Raw genomic sequence first — 20,017 nt, 5'->3', positions numbered from 1 at the left:
AGCACTTGTTAAGAACATAGTACATAAGGAGAATAATTTCCAGTTCCTTAGAAAAATGTCATCTGTTCAGATAAATGCACAGTTTATAATGCCAAATCATATGATTATTAGTACATTTGCTTTAGCATATTTGTATTTTTTATTCTGACATGCCAGAATATTAACAATAATTAGCAGATTTTTAAACATATTTTGACATTGCTATTCCTGAAAGTTAATTTTTTTTGTTAGAAACATTTATCCTGAGAACACTAGAAAGTTTGAAAATAGCAAATAGTAGTGTTATTATTACAAAATATAGTGTATTTTATAATATTAACCAAACCCTCACTATGTCTATAGGGCTTCCCAGGTGGTTCAGTGGTAAAGAATCCACTTGTCAATGAGGGAGACCCTGGTTTGATTCCTGGGTTGGGAAGATCCCTTATAGTAAGAAACGGCAACCCACTCCAGTATTCTTGCCTAGAAAATTTCACGGACAGAGGATTCTGGCAGGCTATTGTCTATGGGGTCACAAAGAGTCAGATATGACTGAACATATGTACACTATGACTATAATCATCTTGGCATGTGTTTTTGAAATATCTTTATATGTATTCTCTGTTTCCTAGCATTTAAAATTGGTAGATTGATAAACTGAGTGGCACTGTGAAGAATGACTTGCTTTTATAGCTATCACATGAACTACATACCGATATATGTTGATAAATATCAAAAGAAACAAGTGAATAAACAAAAAGCCCTGATTAGTAGCACAAGCTGATTACTGTGATGTATCCTCCCCCAGTGCTGCGTCTCCAGCTATCAATCTAATATCATGACGGTGGAGAGGGAAAGAAATGTGTGACTGGTCCTATCTTTGAGCACTCTACTGGACTCATTTAAGAAAAAGTAGCATATCATAGGCTCCGGGAGCTCATCACTTTTTAAATGCTAACCAAATCTGTCTTCCTCATAGTGATTTCTTAAGTAGTATCCCTATTTGCCATGCATGTGGGGAGAAACAGGCCACTTTGCTCTTAATGCCTAGTTTAGGCAAGGAGGATACATCTCATTTGCTCACTAGGGATTTGAGGAAAAAACCTAACAAGAATTTTAAAAGGAGCATTTTCTGAACAATGCTCTGTGATTTTCTAGGGAAAGTCTGGCAGTGGAGGGAGGTTGTTTTCAGAAATTACTAACCGGTGTGAAACAGAACATGTACCTGACATATTCTTCCTTCCCCTACTATCCCTTATATTAAGTATTTTATTTAATATCACTAGATTTTAATTTTCATAACTCAAGAAAAGAAAATAATTATACCCACACTAAAAATCAAAAGATGATTTTGAGGTGAATGTTATGAGCTAATTATGGAAATACACCTCTAAACAGAAAATATTAAACAGATATGAGGAAGATTTACTACTGGACCATTTTTGGCAGAGTCCTTTATAAAAGACCTTGAGGTATCTTTATGATGATACAAATAACCAGCAAGTTTATAGGAAGCAATGAATTAAATTAGTATCTTCTTCTCATTCATTCCTTTTTATTGTTATTATTCAATTGCTGAGTCATGTCCGACTATTTGCAACCACACGGACTGAATTACACCATGATTCCCTGTCCTTTACTGTCTCCTATAGTTTGCGAAAACTCATGTCCATTGAGTCAGTGATGCCATCCAACCATCCCGTCCTCTATTGTCCCATTTTCCTCCTGCCTTCAGTCTTTCCCAACATTAGGGTCTTTTCCAGTGAGTTGGGTCTTCCCATCAGGTGGCCCAAGATTGGGGCTTCAGCTTCAGCATCAATCCTCCCAGTGAATATTGAGGGTTGATTTCATTTAGGACTGACTGGTTTGATCTCCTTGCTGTCCAAGGGACTCTCAAGATTTTGTAGCTAATCAAATAATGATTAAATGATCTCAGTTCAGTTCAGTCTCTCAGTCGTTTCAGCTTCTTGGCAACCCATTGACTGCAGTATGCCCAGCTTCCCTGTCTGTCCATCACCAACTCTTGGAGCTTGCTCAACTAAGTGATTTAAAAATAATTAAATATAAATTCTACAGATAAAATAAGTCACAGAAAAATTTAGGAAGAGGTAGTTTCTTATTTTGTTTTTGTTTTGGGGTTTTGTTTTCGTAATAGATTTTGAATTCTTGGTCATTCATGCCATGTTGTATGGATTTTCTTTTTTTATTATCTCTAATTTTGGGGGGGAAATCATGTTTCTTTTATTGAATTATAGCTCTTATTATCATAAATATGGTCCTTTTATTGAAAATTTGTTTGTGTACCTTTTATATTGAAGAGTGACAAACTTTTATGCAATCTCCAATCCACTTACAGACATAATCTGTTATCTTTTCTGCTTTAAATGAATGAAAGATGTTCTAGAATTTTTTCCTTTGCTTGCTTAGCGCACAATTAACCATGTGAAGAGTCTTTTAATAATAGCAGAATATGTCTATATCAAAATTCACTTTAAATAATAAAATCAAAAGAACAAATGCAATCAAATTACGACCTAATTAGACCTGGCATCAGTGGAAAGCAAAACATATTGTTCTCAATTTAAAGAAATCCATTAAAATATATGAATAATAAAGTTGGATAAACTAATCACTAGTCAAGAGACAAATCATTATTATCTATCAGTAATTATTCTCTCAGTTCTTATATAACTCTATGTAGTCTCTGTTTTTAGGTTTTGTAGCTGTCTTCACCTTCTCCGTAGTTCTCTGCATATTGGTATGGCTCAGGCTCAGAGAAAATTGTTTCTCTACCCACGCATACCATTATTTTTCTCATCCAGCTCTGTGGCATTAAAAGGCATCAATATGCTGATTTCATTGTGTGTGTTTCTGTACATGTGTGAAGTGGGAGCCTGTGTAGATAATTTTCTCAGTGGAAACCTTCCCTTTGAGCTAGCAACTTGGCCATTCCCTTTGGATGTTCCCACACCAATATTGATAAATGCAAAATGGCGCTCTTGATCCCACAACCCTTTTCATTCTTAATGGCACCAGCAAATATCCTTTCTTAAAATGTGCACTTGTGGCTTATTCATGTTGATGTATGGCAAAACCCACCACAATATTGTAAAGTAATTATCTTCCAATTAAAATAAATAAATTAATTAAAAAATTAAAATGCCTAGCTGGACTGATTTTCTATACCCACCTTCCAATTTTTTGTGCATGTCTGAAATCTTTTGCTCATCTTCTCTTGGGAATAATGTGTGATTCTTAACTTTTGATCAAGGTAAGTGCAAACACCCATAAACTTACTTGCTTGGTGGCAATCACAACTTCCTGCATAGAATTCACACAGCATGAAGACATGTTATTGTAAACTAATTCTGAAAGATTGCAAATATTGGCTTATTCTCAAAAAAAAAAAAAAAAATCTCAGCAAGTAGAGTATTAACCACTGTAGTCATCCACACTTGAACCAGCAGCCTGTTGATAACCAAAATATCTGGGGCTGCCTTTCAATGCCCAAGGCATTGAAATATTGTAATAACTATGACAAACTGTTATTGGATTCCTAGGTCCTCACAAACATAACTCATGTAGAGGTTTTTTTCCTTTGGAATATTGATAATGTTAAGACCAGGAAAATGTGACATTTCATTTTTCTTGGTATAATGGTTGTCAAATGATGATTCTTTATTATATTTCATTGTGGAAGAGCAAAGTAAAGCATAGGAAATATGTTTTCTCTTTCAAAAGCCTATAATAAGAAAACAAATAAGGATTAGAGTAAAAACTTTTTATCCAAATGCACTGAAAACAGTGGGATGCCCTTTTATGCTAATTATGTCTAGGAAAGAATTGAAAGGCTTACTGAGCCAGAAACATAAATGGCCTTGATAGCTCTAGAGTTGAAAACCTTTATTTACATTCACTCAGTGTGAATGTGAGCTTCCATATGGTCAAACCTATGGCTTATGAGTCTGTGGGGAGGGTTAATATGTTATATGGCTTTTCTCACACAAATTATATTCTGATGATAACCATTAGCTTTCTCATAATTTTCTTTCTTTTATGAACCTTCCCAAACTTTTCTCCCTCTTGGCCTACAAGCAGATTTCTTCCTCTACTAGGCTGGTTCACCATGATCAACTCTGAACGCAAGGTCCTTTCTTTTCTAACACAGAAAAGTAGCGCTTTGTTAAGGCATTTCTTTGGAAGCATTTAGCTGTTTGAAATTTAGATATGGGAAAGAAAGAATCAAAGCACACGTTTGGCTTCAGTTAAAGGATTTTATTGCTTAGTTATGTTGGTGATGATGAATGATAATAGCTTTAGTCATTTTTCTTATATAACATGAACATATATTTTTCAATGTCTGCTTTCACATTTATTTCAATAGTCCAAATTCTCACTTACTAATATGGCCTCCAACTTATGGGCTCTTGTATTCTAAGCAATGGGTCTGAATGAAAGTAAAACTGATGAGATACTACAAAGCACTTAATCATTTTTGTCATTAACTCAGTCATTTATTCAATCAATGCATATTTCCAGATACCATATCTATAAGGTATACTAACTATTTTCAGCAGAAAGGGAAATTTAAACATGTCTGGGATTGCCTGGTGAACTGATAAACAGATCTTCCTGTAGTTGTTTTGCATGAAAACATTTATTTTGAAGTTGGTGAAAGAGGAGATTTTATGGATACTGGCATCTGGTGACTGAGCCTAGAAGGAGTTGGTGCAGAATAGCATACTGTCCTCCCTTACCTTGTGGCATGAACTGAGTCTGAGAAAACAGAGATAAAGAAGAAACTGCGTAATATATTTTCATGTAACCTCATACTTGACACTGAGAGACAGCCTAAACTCATGTTTTCAGATAATATAAAATGACACAGAGTGAGAGAGAAGGGTTTTACTCTCTGTTCCACACATGTAACACAGTATTAAGATTATCATAAAATGTGTGATTTCGTGGTGATTTCCAGTGATTAGAACAGAGTCAGAGACCAGAATGTTCAATGATCAATGAAGATTCTTGACCTCCACCAAGTACTCAGCAGTTGCTCACCTTAGTAATAGCAGTTTCCACTATTATCAGGTATACAATATCAGACATTCCTTGGAGACTCCCAGAAAAGTCTGGATATACTTTCATGTCACTGAGATCCTGCATGAGCAGAGGCAGGAAAGAACAAGTGGAAAATCTGGTAATTTAACCTCACTTTAACCTGCAGATTGCTGAAGCCTAAAAATAACAGGTCTCACTTTCTAGAGGTAACTTAGATTTTAGGTATTGAGCAAAGAAAAGGCATACCTACATGACATGAGGCCAAGGTGCTCATTTAGTAGGGACAGGGTGGGGTAGGGGAGCAGGACAAATATAGAAAAGGTTACAATCTATTAGGAGATGCTATAATAATTCAGAAAGAGAGAGTGATATGTGAGCACAGAGGATGAATATATAATCCATACTTATAAGAGTTTGGAAAGATATAGGCAAAAAAATTAGAGAAAGCATAAAAAGCACTGCAGCAAAAGGATTAGCAAGACATTCTAAGGTATAGTCATGGATATGAAAAAGCATGGTAGTGTATGAAGCAGGTTTTTATTAAGGCATAAGCAATAGATAGGTAGATAGACAGATCAATAAATAGAGCAGAGAGATAGTAAGATAGAGAGAGAGATAGACGTGAGTTTAGAAGACAAATAAGGCTTATGTCATAAAAATATCTTGTATTCTTTACTGGTGTCAGGTCCTATAAGTCTAGGGACCACATCTCTCCTATTCACTGCTATACTTCAAACAGCATCACAGTTACTGATAAGGAGCAGAAATCTAACAAATAGTTGTTGACTAAATAGATAACTATATAGTAGGGTGATTGAAGTTTATCTTATACCCAATGTAAACCACTGGATAATAGCAAGCAGGGGAGAAGTCTTGTGATGGGAAGAAAATACACAGAGTAACAGTTAAAAGTTTCTTTTATAGATGTAGAATTGAGCATATTTATGTACTAGGAAGAAAAATTCAATAAGGAGAGAGAGATGAATATATAAGACAAGAGACAATTGTTAGAATAAGTATCTAAGATGAGTGAAGAAATATATCCAAAATAATGGATGGAGGAGTTTGCCATGGACAGACAGAAGTATACCTCCTCCACTCGAGAGGGAAAACAAAAAAGGTGACAGTGAGCATGGAGGTTGATCTTATGACTGGAGAGATGAGATTGGGGCAAGACAGGAAGTTGAGAATGAACTCTCCTTATGTATTCTATTTTCTCTTTGAAAAAGATGAAATAGTTTTCTCAGAATTTCAGGAAGAGGCAAAAAAAAAAAAAAAAAAAAAAATCATAAGATTAACCTTATCAGAATCAGGCTGATGGATGGGGAGAAGTTACTGAATATTTTGGCTCAAGCTAGAAATAAGATCAGTGCTGGAAATTGTCTGAGTGTATTATTTATCTTCTATAAGTTTTATTTATAAAGAAGTAAATGAAAAGGAAGTGGATCATTGTATAGGGAACACACATAGGATGCAGAACAATCTCTTTTATTTGGAGCTTATTTTGTGTAGATTAGTATGTATAAGACAATGGGAGTTCATATAGTATAAAGAAATATCTCCCTTGACATTGTAGATGAGTATGACTTACACCTCCCCAAGTTAACTTTGAGCTCTTTGAAAAAAGGGGTTTGTTATTTATTTAAACATCATTGTACCTAGCCTGCAACTTCACTGCTTTGGACATATACTCATTTTTGTTTCTAATTCCTTATTAAAGGAAGAAGAGTGATGTAGTAATGGTGGTGGTGGTGGTTTAGTGGCTAAGTCGTGTCTGACTCTTGCGACCCCATGGACTGGAGCCTGCCAGACTCCTCAGTCCATGGGATTCTCCAGGCAAGATACTGGAGTGGGTTGCCATTTCCTTCTCCAGATGTAGTAATAAATGATGTTTAAGATCTCTTTCAGGTCTAGCAATATTCTCAGTCAGGGTGTTTTCCTTCTCTTCTTATTCTTGTTTCTTTTTCTCATTTTTTCCCTTTTATAGAAGAATAAATTTGTAAAATTCATGATAATGATATTATAAGGCATTGAGACATGTCTTACTGTGCCTCTATGCAAAAGACTAAGTCAAGGTGACAATGTTTTGTACCACATGATACCATCTTAGCCATTAAATGAGAAGCAGGCACTGAACTCAAGAGTAACCATCCAAAAGCCACTCAGCAACCCTTAACTTATTATTTGGCCTAAAATTATGAGCATGTTCTAAATCTAAATATTCTATCATCTCTTAAAAGCTAGAACTACTGATAGAAAGGAAACAATAGGTTTGGGAACTAAGTCTCAAAATATTTCTTGAAAGTTATAAAGAATCACTGGTTCTGTGATGGAACAAGCATAAAATTGAATATGTAAGAGAGAAAAAGTATAAATAAGCAGAAAAATCCACATGGAAGATAAAATAGGATGAAATGCCAGTGTGAACTACAGAATGTGAAGAAGACCCTGTGCAGTCTATATGAAGCAAATTTCTAGACTATGTTCCTTCTGTTAATAGCATCGTATTTCCTTTGCGTTTGTGAATATCTTGATGTTGAAAGGCATAGTCTACAGAAACAAATTTCTTGGGTTTGAATAAAAACTCTATTATTCACTAAACATGTGCTCATTGGAAAGTTAAATTTTCTGGCATCGGTATCATCACTCACAAGAGAGAAATAATAGTAGTTACGATGGTTAAATTAATTAATAGAAAACACAACTGAGTCCCTGGGTAGAGCTTTTGCTAAAGTCTGGGCATCTCTATCCTCAGATTCCACAAGTATCTCTGGAATATTTTAAGTACTATGGTCTGAATGTTTGCATCACCCTCCCAACCCATCACATGTTGTAATCCTAATGCCCACTGTAATGGAGTTAGGAGGTGGGACTTCTGGGAGGTGATAGGGTGGTGAAAATGGAGCTATAATGAATGAGATTAATGCTCTTATTAAAGAGATCCCACAGAACATTCAAGTCCCTTCTGCCATGAGAAGTCTAAAATTCAGAAGAGGGCCTCACCAAACCATACTGTCACCCTGAACTCCACTCCCAGCCCCCATACCTACGAGAAATTCTGTTGTTTGAGCCTACACAATCTGTAATTTTTTGCTATAGCAAACATATATTATTTGCTCAAGCTAGCTTGTGTTTAGCCTTATTTTTTGCCAAAGGTGGGCTTCCTTGGTGGCCCAGATGGTAAACAACCCGCCTGCCAATGTAGGAGACATAAGTGACATGGGTTCATTACCTGGGTCGGGAAGATCCCTTGGAGAAGGAAATGGCAACCCACTCCAGTATGCTTGCCTGGAAAATTCCGTGGACAAAGGAGCCTGGCAGGCTACACTCCATGGGGTCGCAAAGAGTTGAACATGACTGAGCGACTAATACAACAACACAACATTTGCCAGAGGCAGAGGTGGGGGTGTGGCTGACTCTGAGTAATAAATCTAGGTTGCTTAAAATTTTTCAAGTATATAATTAAAAAAAAAAAAGTAAGGCGGCAGGATAAACAGATGGGATATCTCTACTACTCTATCTGTCTTGCAGAAAGATGCAAGAAAAGAGAAGACAGCTGTGGAAAGAAGCCATTCTCCTAAAAGACATGTTTTTGGACCCAGATTATTAAGACAGATAAACTCTAGCCTGGTGTGCTAGCAAGCTAGTGAAAACCTAGAGGCACTTTTGAAGCCAGTAACTAACTGGGGTGTGGTAAGTAAGGGCTTTGACCCCAGCGCTTCATGTTTCAGAGCAGTGCCTCCTGAAATGAGCACAGTCAACATCTAATGACCATGAGGAAGTATTCTAAGTGCTTCAACTTAGATCTCAACAAATGCCAGAGGTAACGATTAGGTTGAAAGTACCATGAAAGATTATGGTTTTAGTGTGTCTGTCCTCTGATGCCCTCTGGCAATACTTACCATCTCTTACCTTGGACGTGGGGTATCTCTTTACGGCTGCTCCAGCAAAGAGCAGCCACTGCTCCTTACCTTGGACGAGGTCTATCTCCTCACAGAGAAACCCAAGTATATGGTAGGTATTGCCAGACGACAATCAGAGGACAGACACAATAAAACCACAATCACAGAAAACTAGCCAATCTGATCACAGGACCACAGTCTTGTCTAACTTAATGAAACTAAGCCATGCCCTATGGGGCCGCCCAAGACAGACAGGTCATGACAGAGAGGTCTGACAGAATGTGGTCCACTGGAGAAGGGAATGGCAAATCACTTCAGTATTCTTGCCTTGAGAACCCCATGAACAGTATGAAAAGGCAAAATGATAGGATACTGAAAGAGGAACTCCCCAGGTCAGTAGGTGCCCGATATGCTACTGGAGATCAGTGGAGAAATCACTCTGGAAAGAATGAAGGGATGGAGCCAAAGCAAAAATAATACCCAGTTGTGGATGTGACTGGTGATAGAAGCAAGGTCTGATGCTGTAAAGAGCAATATTGCATAGGAACCTGGAATGTTAGGTCCATGAATCAAGGCAAATTGGAAGTCGTCAAACAGGAGATGGCAAGAGTGAATATCAACATTCTAGGAATCAGCGAACTAAAATGGACTGGAATGGGTGACTTTAACTCAGATGACCATTATACCTACCACTGTGAGCAGGAATCCCTTAGAAGAAATGGGGTAGCCATCATGGTCAACAAAAGAGTCCGAAATGCAGTACTTGGATGCAATCTCAAAAGTGACAGAATGATCTCTGTTCTTTTCCAAGGCAAACCATTCAATATCACGGTAATCCAAGTCTATGCCCCAACCAGTAACACTGAAGAAGCTCAAGTTGGACGGCTCTATGAAGACTTACAAGACCTTTTAGAACTAACACCCAAAAAAGATGTCCTTTTCATTATAGGGGACTGGAATGCAAAAGCAGGAAGTCAAGAAACACCTGGAGTAACAGGGAAATTTGGCCTTGGAGTACAGAATGAAACAGGGTAAAGGCTAACAGAGTTTTGCCAAGAGAACACACTGGTCATAGGAAACATCCTCTTCCTAAAACACAAGAGAAGACTCTACACATGGACATCACCAGATGGTCAACACTGAAATCAGATTGAGTATATTCTTTGCAGCCAAAATGGAGATGCTCTATACAGTCAGCAAAAACAAGACTGGGAGCTAACTGTGGCTCAGATCATGAACTTTATTGCCAAATTCAGACTTGAATTGAAGAAAGTAGGGAAAAACACTAGACCATTCAGGTATGATCTAAATCAAATCCCTTATGACTATACAGGGGAAGTGAGAAATAGACTTAAGGGACTAGATCTGATAGAGTGCCTGATGAACTATGGACAGAGGTTCGTGACATTGTCCAGGAGACAGGGATCAAGACAATCCCCATGGGGAAGAAATGCAAAAAGGCAAAAATTGTTGTCTGAGGAGGCCTTACAAATAACTGTGAAAAGAAGAGAAGTGAAAAGCAAAGGAGAAAGGGAAAGATATTCCCATTTGAATGCAGAGTTCCAAAGAATAGCAAGGAGAGAAAAGAAAGTCTTCCTCAGTGATCAATGCAAAGAAATAGAGGAAAACAACAGAATGGGAAAGACTAGAGATCTCTTCAAGAAAATTAGAGATACCAAGGGAACATTTCATGTAAAGATGAGTTCAATAAAGGACAGAAATGGTATGGACCTAACAGAAGCAGAAGATATTAAGAAGAGGTGGCAAGAATATGCAGCAGAACTGTATAAAAAAGATCTTCATGACCCAGATAATCACAATGGTGTGATCACTCACCTAGAGCCAGACATCGTGGAATGTGAAGGCAAGTGGGCCTTAGAAAGCATCACTACAAACAAAGCTAGAAGAAGTGATGATCTCACACGCTAGTAAAGTAATGCTCAAAACTCTCCAAGCCAGGCTTCAGCAATACGTGAACCGTGAACCTCCACATGTTCAAGTTGGTTTTAGAAAAGGCAGAGGGACCAGAGAAAAATTGCCAACATTCACTGGATCATCGAAAAAGCAAGAGAGTTCCAGAAAAACATCTATTTCCATTTTATTGACTATGCCAAAGCCTTTGACTGTGTAGATCACAATAAACTGTGGAAAATTCTGAAAGAGATGGGAATACCAGACCACCTGACATGCCTCTTGAGAAATCTGTATGCAGATCAGGAAGCAACAGTTAGAACTGGACATGGAACAACAGACTGGTTCCCAATAGGAAAAGGAGTACATCAAGGCTGTATACTGTCACCCTGCTTATTTAACTTCTATGCAGGGTACATCATGAGAAATGCTGGGCTGGAGGAAGCACATCTGGAATCAAGATTGCTGGGAGAAATATCAATAACCTCAGATATGCAGATAACACCACCCGTATGGCAGAAAGTGAAGATGAACTAAAAAGCCTCTTGATGAAAGTGAAAGAGAAGAGTGAAAAAGTTGGCTTAAAGCTCAACATTCAGAAAACTAAGATCACGGCATCTGGTCCCATCACTTCATGGGAAATAGATGGGGAGACAGTTAAAACAGTGTCAAACTTTATTTTTTGGGGCTCCAAAATCACTGCAAATGGTGATTGCAGCCATAAATTAAAAGATGCTTACTCCTTAGAAGGAAAGTGATGACCAACCTAGATAGCATATTAAAAAACAGAGACATTACTTTGTCAACAAAGGTCCGTCTAGTCAAGGCTATGATTTTTCCAGTGGTCATGTATGGATGCGAGAGTTGGATTGTGAAGAAAGCTGAGCACTGAAAAATTGATGCTTTTGAACTGTGGTGTTGGAGAAGACTCTTGAGAGTCCCTTGGACTGCAAGGAGATCCAACCAGTCCATCCTAAAGGAGATCAGTCCTTGTTGTTCATTGGAAGGACTGATACTGAAGCTGAAACTCCAATACTTTGGCCACCTCATGTGAAGAGTTGACTCATTGAAAAAGAACCTGATGCTGGGAGGGATTGAGGGCAGGAGGAGAAGGGGACGACAGAGGATGAGATGGCTGGATGGCATCAATGTCCACCGACTCAATGGTCATTAGTTTGAGTAAACTCCGGGAGTTTGTGATGGACAGGGAGGCCTGGCGTGCTGCGATTCATGGGGTCACAAAAAGTCGGACATGACTGAACGACTGAACTGAACTGAACTGAACTGATTCATTAAAGAATTAAAGGAGTGGAGGATTTATTACTTTATATTTTTGCATTGAATTTTATTTCTTAAATTTTTAAAAATTGTTCTGGAAATCAGAGAATTGTCCCCCATGGTTACATACTGATATTTAAGTGTTCTTATCCAGTTAACACAGTAGGCTTGTCCTTTTCTGGCCTTCAATTTCTCTGGGGTACAATCATAATGAAATGATTAATGTAGTTATCAGATGCTGTTTCACTCAATTACAAGTAGTTGCCACATAGTAAATGTTATAAAATGTTCATATTCAGTGAATAAATATAATCATTATTTACCTTGTTACATTTGAAAAAGTAATAGTGTTCATTAATTCCCTACTCAACAAGTGTTAACCTTGTTTTAGACAGAGCATACTGGTTATCTGTGGGAAAATAGAGAGATGTGACCATGAAAATCAGTCTTTGTTTTAAAAAAGAAACTCAGATGGTAGTAAAACAAAAAGGACTCTTTCTCAACTACACCTCACTCAAAAATTCACAGTTGAGAATAGCAACTAGGAAACATCAATAGAAATCTCCATTCACCTGAGGGCATTTACTCCTACTGCATAAATTCTGCCAAGGTGGAGACAGTCGGGCTTTGCAAATTAAAATCTTTTTAATTTAATATAATTTTATTTTTTTAAAACCTTTTTAAAATATAATAATTTCACATTAGCATGATTTGCAAATACATAAGTAACATGAAAAAATCAATTAAAAAAGAGTCCAGAGTTCTCTGTACAGTAATGGAATGTGTAATATGAGTTTTGATAGAGGTAATACTAAACATCAGGTACTTTAAGGAGTCTTGATTTCCTTAACATGATAAATCTTTGGGAAACTGAAATTAAACTACCTTGGAGGAGGCATACTGGCCTTTTGGTAGAAGATCACTTTTTAAAAAAAGGTTAGAAGCATATCTGCTAACAAAGGAATTATATACAGTATATTTATATTTTCTTATATCATCAATCCTAGTCTGACTGTATTACACATTCACAAATATTATTATGAAATGACATCTGCCTTATTTCTTTTACTTATCTAGTTATCTGATCCTTAGAAGAAAGTCTGCTATCAGCCTCCAGTGATTCACTCAAAGTCTCATTGCATTTAAATACAAAAAAGTAAGAAGCCCCAGTGAGAAGGAAAATCATCAAAATAATATGAATTCTTAGAATATTTCTAACATTTATATTATTTCACTCTGAAAATCCCAATGCTGCAAAATGGAAAATGTTTTTAACCACATAAAGATTTTATTTTAAAGCCATCAGTCTCTTTAAAGGGATTTAAATTAAATAGAAAGAAGAGAGGAATTTGAAATCTATTACACTCATGTCAAGGTTGATTAAAAAAAAAGCACATTTGCATAATTCTTGACCTTTTATGGGTGAGATGTGACCAACTAGGGGAAATTGAGTTGAGTGATGAAATGTGACCTATTCCAGATGCTGCTGCTTGTGTATGTAGATCAAGCACAGATCCAGTGAGACCAAAGGAGCATGGGTGAAATCCAGAGTTGAACAGAAGGGTTTAAAGGTTTAATTTGAAACAGATTCAGGAGTAAATTAAAAAAACAGGATAAATTATGAAAGCCAATGTTTAAATTAACTTGCAAAAATAGAAAGCACTTTTAACCCCTTACTTCAAAGCAAGTGAAATGAGGTATTAAAAGTTGTAAGTTTTATTCATTTTTCAATTTTATGCCTACTACTGTGGGCTTTCTATGACAAGATGAAAAGCATTTCTCAAACAAGTTTTCTTAGGCTACAAATGCAGATAAGTAAATTGGGACTCTGGCAATTAAATAATTTACTTGAAGTCACGCATCAAATTAAATATAAGTTCATACTTAAGTCCTTTGACTATAGGATGGTACCATTATACTCAAAAGATTTTAAGTAGTCCATTTAATTCCAGCAAACCATTAAAATGAAAGAGACCATTTATTTCTGCCTGCATAGGAAGATTGCTATACAATTCAGGAAAACTTTAATAAGCCCAAATATACAAGAAAATGATCAATATAGAATGGAGCAGAAAAATCCAAATTGGCTGTCAGTTCCCACCTCATTTTTCTAGACTCTTAGAAGTACATCACTGAACAGTCATGTTTCATAGTTTATACTTGTATTTTATTTATATTGTATTCTTGTGTTTATATTGTATTCTTCAAAATCATACTTGAGAAAGAAAGTGACTTGGGGATTGTTTCAATCATCTTCATGTAATCCAACTCTGCATATCATTTCTGTGAGATGAAACAATATGAGGCCATAAAAAATTTTTAAATTTGTCTGTCTTCATCATGACCTAGTTTATAGATAAAAATCCAATAAAAATAGTGATATTGGGTCCACATGAAAGTTTCACTGTTAATTGGCATGCACCTATTATCTTTGTATATGTCTTAAGATGGGAAGCAACAGAAATTGTACAACACCCATTTGAAAACAGCAGGATGATTCCCAGTGCAATCTGCTTCTTGTGATCATTATCTGAATTAAGATTCAACACATGGTTGGTTACCTAGACAATTAAGAGTTATTTACAATTTAAAGGAAATTTACCATGCTAAAATGTTACTAATCTCATTTTAGAAAAGTAGAAACATACAATGCAAAAGGATCCTCCAAGAACTAACATACTGTGGTTCCTTTGAGACATGTTGTCTCAGCTCCCAGATGCATTATTAATTTAGTAACAGTTGCTTTTGAGTGTGAAATATATTTACTGTTAGTACACATTGACTGAAATTTGTTTCTCAGATTCAGTAATTCTTCATTTAAAAAATATGTAGATTTTATTCTTTTTAGAATTAAGGAACAATGTAGTACATGTCTATGAAAATAAGCAACAGAGATTTATAGCAGACACTGTTACATAGATTTATAGCAGACACTGTTACATAGATTTCACTGTTCTACACACTTATTCCCTTGAGATGACTTATATGCATGGTGGCCATGTGATAACATTTTGAGTTATGAGACTTTTGACTGAGAAGTATGTCTGAATTTGACATACTCAGTCAGAAGCCTTTCTTCACCACCTTCTTCTTCCTAGAGGCTTCTCTCGTTCAAATGGTAAAGTGTCTGCCTGCAATATGGAAGGCCTGGATTCGATCCCCAGGTTGGGAAGATCCCCTGGAGAAGGAAATGGCAACCCATTCCAGTACTCTTGCCCGGAAAATCCCATGGCCAGAGGAACCTGGTAGGCTACAGTCCATAGGGTTGCAAACAGTCAGACATGACTGAACGACTTCACTTCCCTTTCTTCTTCCCGCCTTAAACTGGGATGTGATGCTAAAGGCAGGGAAGACTTCTTACAACCGGAGCCCAAGGACCAACACAGTCAGGTCAGTAAATCAAAAAGGAGCATAAGACTTACATATTAGGGATATTGTGGAGCCACTGAATGAGCTCTAAACTGCTCTCAAAATTTTTATGTCGAAAGGTAAACTCCTACTTGTTTAAGTTCATGTTGATTGGATTTGCTGTCACTTGCATGCTGGATCATTCCTAAATATATTGTTTACTCTCAAGTTAATATGATTAAAAAACTGGAATGAGAATATTACATTTAGATTTGTATAAATAGATAATGAAATGGAGGTTTGACAAAATAAGAATTATTAATTTTAGAAATAATATAAGGATTTTTCTTCTGAATTTTGGGAAAATTAAGTAATATAACATCATAGACATTGAAAGTATTTTAAATTTAGAATGTATTATATGCATTTGAGTCTTTTAAAAACTTGTAACTTCAAGCAGCTCCTCTCATAATTTTCCTCCAAAAATATATTTTTTTACCTTTTATCAAAATGTGGATACTCTCAGCAAACTCTTTAAATTTTTGTTTGAAACTATTGCATATATATATATGATGAATTCCCAATTAGAAAACTGGTAAGAAGATTTTTATTAGAAAAATGTAAAAGTTGTATATATCTAAAAAGTTCCCAGCTGTGAATTAATAGGTGGGATAGTGTTTCCTTAGGAGTAAATTGAGAAATTGCCTCCTCTGTTTTAGAAAGTATTCCCAGAGAGATTTGCTTTCCACTTAGAGTCCCAGTGGGAGAGCATTTCCTTTCTTTCTTCTTCCAATACCATAGAAAAGGAAGAGAAGATTGAGAAGGAATAGGTTGCCCCTTCCAGAGACCTTGAGTCTCTAAGGCAAACAAGGGTCGTCATTTTAATTAGCTTTAATAACCCAAAGCAGAGTGTGAGATCCCCTCCTGAAACAGAAGTTGTCAGCTGAAAGGATGTTAGTGAAAATTCTGCTGTGTCAAAAGTTTTGCTGCATGATTGAAGTTTCTGTTAAGGAGTTCAGGAAGTTAGAAGCTGCTGAGTAATGTATGAGAGGCAATCAAAACCGGAGATGAAATCAGATGCTTTGTTTTTTGTTTTCAGCCAAAAGCTAGCTTTTTAAATGGCATAGTCTTAGTATATTATGGTAGCTTTATTAGCACACCATATGCTTGACACTTTTAATGATAAAAGAGAATATTGAAAGAGAATATGAATCATTAATAAACACCCAGTAAAGAATGAATCTATCCCACTTCACCCAACTCACATACTTGTTCAGAGGTTTCAAAGAGGTGAAAACAAATAATTCAACTGCTGAAACTCTAAGGTCTCAATTCATAATCTTCCACTTGGCTGGATCTAGTAAGTCATGAAATCCTTTGACCCTCCATTCACATTGTAAGTTTAAATTTTATCAACTGCTTTATCATCCAAAAATATGACTGATTTGTTATATTTTAAATAATCTTAGCTTTAGATTTCCACTGGACTCTATCCTTTGTACTTCAGCAATACCACGTGTTCTAAAATGTTCCTTCGGCATATTGATTTGAATTTTCATTGCTTGACTTGAACTCTTAAAGAGTGTACACTTAAAAATCTATTATTTGGAAAGTTAAGTATGAGTATTTTCTCTTCTGGTATCAATTAATAAACGGATTGGGCTACAAGAGATTCAGCAACAAAGGATATTCTCATAGACTTTAACTGAAAATTTAGTAGGTACATTCATTTTGGAGACCTGATGTGCATAAAGACTGCAAAATCTAGATCAGAGGTTTTCCCTACATAAGGCAAATTCTACCCATTTCTGTGTTACTCTTGTATTTTCCGTTTGAAAGTTCCCCCTGTTCTATAAAATCAAAAGCAAAATTACTTGTTTGTGTTTCTAGTTCCTCAGAGTAGGCATATAGTCCACTGTAGTCAATCTGAGTACTTTTGGTAGGTAGTAATATGTAAGCTATCTCTTGTTACTAAAATCTCAGAAGTTGAAGAACTTCAACTTCTGAGAAGTGGAAGACAAGAGTGACCTGACACAGTATCCTAGCACACATAGTAAGTGTTTGAGAATGAAATCAATAGACAAAATCTGAGCCAAGGGATGAAGGAACAAAAGATAAATTATATTTTTTGCTCTCCTGGATTGAGCCATGTCTGGAGCAAGTTTTAATCCTTGGACTTTGTAGTTAAATATGCCATTACATTCCTTTTGTTTTAGCTAATTTGATTTTGGTTTCTATGATTTGCAACTATAATAAACTTGAAAAATACACTGTCTCATCCTCAATTTGTAAGGTAATCACAGAGGATATTTTAAAAACTAGATCCTAGGGGCTATTTTGATCTCATATTTATTTGAAAGTCAACAGCCAGTGGTAGAAAGAAACTGCTCCAAAAAATGTTCCTCTGTTGTCTCTGCACAAAGCAAAGGAAAAAGATCAAATCCAAACTTGGGAAGAGTGATATGGGTTAGTAGGAATTATTCTGATTTTACTTATGTGGTTACCGGTACTTTATAAATTCCATGTAAGAATTGTCCTTAAATAAATTATGCATTATCAGTTGTTACATTTTCCTGCTATTAAGAAGTGATGTTTACTTTTATAACCAAGGGATGTGTAATATTTGGTCGAAGTCAGAATGCCAGAATTTATTACATGCGGAGCAGTGTGGGGAGAGAGCAAATTAGCCAAGATGGCATGTTCAGGCTCTCTCACCCCACATTTTGTAAATAATAACTAAAACAGCTGAGATGTTTTAAAGCACTGCGCATGCATGTCACGAGGTACTTGCTTGTTCATGAGCTACTTTGTACTATATGCATACTCGAGCTCCACCTAAAAAGTGGTGGCATTACTGCTGCCTCATGGCTGTGCCCCTTGGGTCAGCCACAGAGGAGAGAACATAGTGTGTCTACTGCTACTGCTGCCGTGTAGCCAGGAAAGAGGTTGTGTTGTGTTAGGTTACGCTATGCCTGCTGCTACAGCTGCTGCATCAGCCAGGAGAGAATAAACATACCTGCGTTTCCTGTGGCTCCTAGCATCTTCTTCCAGCTTCTTAGCTCTAGCCTTCCCTACCCTGGGTTCAGCAAACAGTATGAACAATGTGAACAGCAAGATAACTGGCATCACGAATAGGATCAGCAACATATCAGGCACCCACACTTCACCTGGTAACAGCATATGAACTATTCAGTACTAAGTAATGTGTTATACGTTTATGCTTTAACAATTAGAACTCTAAAGAAGAAGTTCTACAATTGGCCTGTAGTCAGTTTAGTCTCTCACGTTCACCAGGTGATTTCAAAAGTAGTGGTTTTCAAAGGAGAGCCAGTACGTCTCAGGGAATGTTTAGAATTATTCAATGGGGCCCAGAAAGAAAATGCATGAGTTTCTATTGATTATTTTTCCCTTCATAATTTTAAGTTTTCTAAGTCATGATGGGATAACAACTCCAAACTCTTAGTAGCTTAACATGAAACCTCTCTCTCTTACTGTGTTCAGAATATGCTTGTTAAAGTTTTCGATACACAGTACTAAGGGACCCAGGATAACAGTCTCTCTCTTTTTTTGTGTGTGATCCTTTAGCTTTCTGTTTTTTTTAATTAAATTTTATTGAATTATACTTTATAATGTTTTGTTGGTTTCTACTATACAGCAAAATGACACGGTTTTATGTAATATGTATATGCACTCTTTTTAGATTCTTTCCCCAAATAGGTCATTACAGAGTACTGAGTAGTGTTCCTCGTGCTATGCGGTGGGTTCTTGTTAGTTCTCTATGTTACATATAGTAGTGTGTATGTGTTAATCCCAGTCTCTCCACTTACCCCTTACCTCTTTCACTCTCAGCATCCATAATGTTGTTTTTTATATATGTGACTGTTTCCATTTTGTAAATAAGTTCATTTGTACCATTTAAAGAATAGAGATCTCTTCAAGAAAATTAGGGATGCCAAGGGAACATTACATGCAAAGATGGGTGCAATGAAGGACAGAAATGGTATGGACTAAAGAGAAGCAGAAGATATTAAGAGGAGGTGGCAAGAATACACAGAAGAACTATACAAGAAAGAACTTAATGACCCAGATAATCACAATGGTATGATCACTCACCTAGAGCCTGACATCCTGGAGTGCAAAGTCAAGTAAGCCTTAGGAAGCATCACTATGAAAAAAGCAAGTAGAGGTGATATAATTCTAGCTGAGGTATTTCAAATAGTAAAAGATGATGCTGTTAAAGTGCTGCATTCAATATGTTAGCAATTAGGAAAACTCAGCAGGGCCACAGGACTGGAAAAGTCAGTTTTCATTTCAATCCCAAAGAAAGACAATGCCAAACAATGTTCTAATGACTGCATAATTGTGCTCATCTCACATGCTAGCAAAATAGTGCTCAAAATTCGCCAAGGTAGACTTCAACAGTACAGGAACCAAGAACTTCTAGATGTACCAGCTGGATTTAGAAAAAGCAGAGGAACCAGAGACCAAATTGCCAACATTCACTGGATCAGAGAAAGAGCAAGAGAATTCCAGAAAAA

At 36.5% G+C, this 20,017-nt stretch overlaps 1 protein-coding gene and 1 long non-coding RNA gene across 2 annotated transcripts in view; both read right to left on the bottom strand.

The window, feature by feature from the left end:
* Positions 1 to 20,017, bottom strand: part of LRRTM4 (leucine rich repeat transmembrane neuronal 4) — a 924,628-nt gene that overhangs the window by 252,878 nt on the left and 651,733 nt on the right. The gene's annotated exons all lie outside the window — the stretch shown is intronic.
* Positions 14,320 to 20,017, bottom strand: part of LOC139039175 (uncharacterized) — a 38,813-nt gene continuing 33,115 nt past the window's right edge. The window contains exons 3-4 of the long non-coding RNA XR_011492434.1: positions 18,496 to 18,646; positions 14,320 to 14,414 (exon numbers count right to left, since the gene is read on the bottom strand). This is a non-coding gene — a long non-coding RNA (uncharacterized lncRNA). The remainder of the gene's footprint in view (positions 14,415 to 18,495; positions 18,647 to 20,017) is intronic.

This window comes from Odocoileus virginianus, chromosome 2 (genome assembly GCF_023699985.2).
Source record: "Odocoileus virginianus isolate 20LAN1187 ecotype Illinois chromosome 2, Ovbor_1.2, whole genome shotgun sequence".
NCBI lineage: Eukaryota > Metazoa > Chordata > Mammalia > Artiodactyla > Cervidae > Odocoileus > Odocoileus virginianus.
Note: the sequence above shows the minus strand (reverse complement) of the source record. Positions and strands in the feature narration are given on the sequence as shown.